This window comes from Arachis hypogaea, chromosome 8, assembly GCF_003086295.3.
Source record: "Arachis hypogaea cultivar Tifrunner chromosome 8, arahy.Tifrunner.gnm2.J5K5, whole genome shotgun sequence".
Lineage (NCBI taxonomy): Eukaryota > Viridiplantae > Streptophyta > Magnoliopsida > Fabales > Fabaceae > Arachis > Arachis hypogaea.
In genome coordinates, this window is record NC_092043.1 from 11,617,447 (window position 1) to 11,620,239 (window position 2,793).

Here is a 2,793-nt window from a genome sequence, read left to right on the forward strand (position 1 = left end):
GGTGATTGAGGAGCCTTCTCCTATAAAGAATAAAGAATAATCACTCTTGCATTGGCGAAAACCATGTTGCTTGAGAGTACAATAGAATTTGTTAAACCACTGTCGGGAAGTCTGTCTTAGGCCATAAAGAGATCGAGTAAGTCGACATACAAGTCCTTGATTTCATTTTGGGTGCCCCAAAAGAATCTTCATGTAGACCTCTTCATCCAAACTCCCATTTAAAATGCATTATTTATGTCCAATTGCACGAAATTTCAGTTTCTTACTGCTGCAATGGAGAGTAAAACTCTAATTGTCGAGACCTTGGTTACTAGACTGAATGTGTCTTTAAAGTCAATGCTAGCTTGTTGCGTGTAACCTTTGGCAATGATCTTGGCTTTGTATCTCTCCAAACTACCATCAGCCTTAACCTTTCTTTTGTAAACCCATCTACAACTGATTGCCTTTTCGCTAGGAGGTAGAGGAACCAACTTCCCAAGTATGATTGGATTCCAGAGCATCCAGCTCTTCCTTCATTGTCTGCCGCAACTCATGGTGATGTACTGCTTGGTGATAGAATTGAGATTCAGGGATAGTAGTAGCTTGATAGATTGCTGCATGGTAGATGTGTGGAGTCTGTGGTTACTTATGTAGTTAGTAATAGGGTAGGGTGTATTGAGGTTGCACACATAGTCATTGAGATATCTTGATGGTTGAATAGTCCTGGTTGTTCTTTGGGGTAGGTCAAAATTGGTGGAGGAGGGAGCTGTTTGAGGTGAAACACTTTAGTGGGAGCTAGAGGAGTTTGTTGAAAGACATTGTGTGTTCTCTGTGGTAGAAATATTAGGGAGTGTTATGTCATCAGTGGCTTTTGGGAGTAGAATATGATCAAAGGGGTCAAGGAGTATAAAGGTGTGAGGACTTTTAGTGAAGGATAATGTCTCTTCATAAAAGATGACATCTCTAGAGATGAAGAATTGTTTTGTTTTGAGATTGTAAAGCATGTACCTTTTGTAACCAATAGGGTATTCCAAGAAAATCGTTGGATCTGCCCTAGGATTAAACTTAGGTCTGGAGTCTGATTATGTAGCAGCATATGCAAGGCAAACAAAAACCCTAAGAGCTTGATAATTTGGTTGTCTTTAAAAAAAGTTTCTCAAATGGGGACTGCATGTTGAGAAGTGGAGTTGGGGTTCTGTTTATTAGAAAAATAGCAGTGCAAACACATTCTCCCTAAAAGATAATGGGGACTTGGGATTGAAAATAGAGAACTCTAGCCATATTCAATAAGTGTTGATGCTTTCTTTTCACTACTGTATTCTGTTGAGATTTGTATAGGCATAAAAATTGATAGAGGACTCCTTGTTCATGTAAAAAATTAGTTATTGCTAACTTTTTGACATTATTAGACCTGAAGCACTTGATCTTGCTATGAAATTAAGTTTCTATTAAAGAGTAAAACTGTTTTATACATGCTGCAGCTTCAGATTTGTTAGTTAATGTAACAACCTCCCTTCACCCCTTCTAGAAACAAAATTAAATTCAAATTTTGAAAGTCAATTAGGAGATGGGTTTAGAATTTTGAATTATAGATAGGAATCTAATAACCGACATTTTTATGAATTTAAAATTATCCCAACCACCTTACCACTGAAAGTATATAAATAGGGGTACACCCATAGGTAGAAGATCACTTCTCTCAAATATTAATCCTTCCCCTTTTCCCTCTACGCAAATATTCCGTGTGCAAACACAAGAGACAACCTCATAGGCAATAAAAGAGGCATTAGAAAAAGAGTAGAGAATTATGCTCTTCTTACTTTTATGTTGGCATGTAGTATACTCTAATTTATTTCATTTCCATCCATGCATGGCTATCATCTTTCATGTGTCTTATGGCATTAATGATCCTTTACTTATCTTTCATCCACATTAATCATGATTATCTATTATATCACTCATGCCCTCTTGATTTATATCCCATATTTTCTATGTGCATTTAAATGACTTTTTATACTATCATACTATTATTCCTTTAACGTTGAGAGTACATACCCCTTTATAATGTTTTATTTAATCACCCTAATTTTTACTATGTGCATTTATATGACCTTTCATTCCATTATATTATTATTATCCTTTTAATGTTAAGAGTACATGTTTTTCTATGTCTTGTTTAATGTACCCTATTCTATTATGTGCAACAAAATGACCTCTTATATCATTATGTTATTATTACTCTTTAAAATTTAAAGTAAAAGGTATATGCTTTCTTATAATATTTTATTCAAGTATTTAACATACCCATTCTTACTATGTGTACTTAGATTGTATTTTATACATTATATTACTAATATCTTCTAAGGGTCAAGAGTACATGTTTCTTTATAATTGTTTTATTCAACTAATTAATATCCCCTATTTTATTACATAGAATTATATTAACTTTTAACCATTGGATTAATAATATTTCTTTGAGTTAAGAGTATATGCCCCCTTATAACTATTTAACTATTTAAAATATCATATTTTTTAATAAATAAACACTTATGTGATATTTTATACACTATATTATTAATACTCCTCTAGGGTCGAGAGTACCTACTTTCTTATAATATAATTATTCAACATGCTCATTTTATTATTGTATATGTCCTACCTCTTGCATGATCTATTCTCGCATAATCTCTTCTTGTGTATGCCTAAACAACCCTAATTGTAAATTAAACTGAGGGAATGATCCTTCGGTAAGGGAAGGTGACCCCCAAAGACAAAATAATCGAGATGATCCTTCGGTAAGGGAAGGTGATTGAA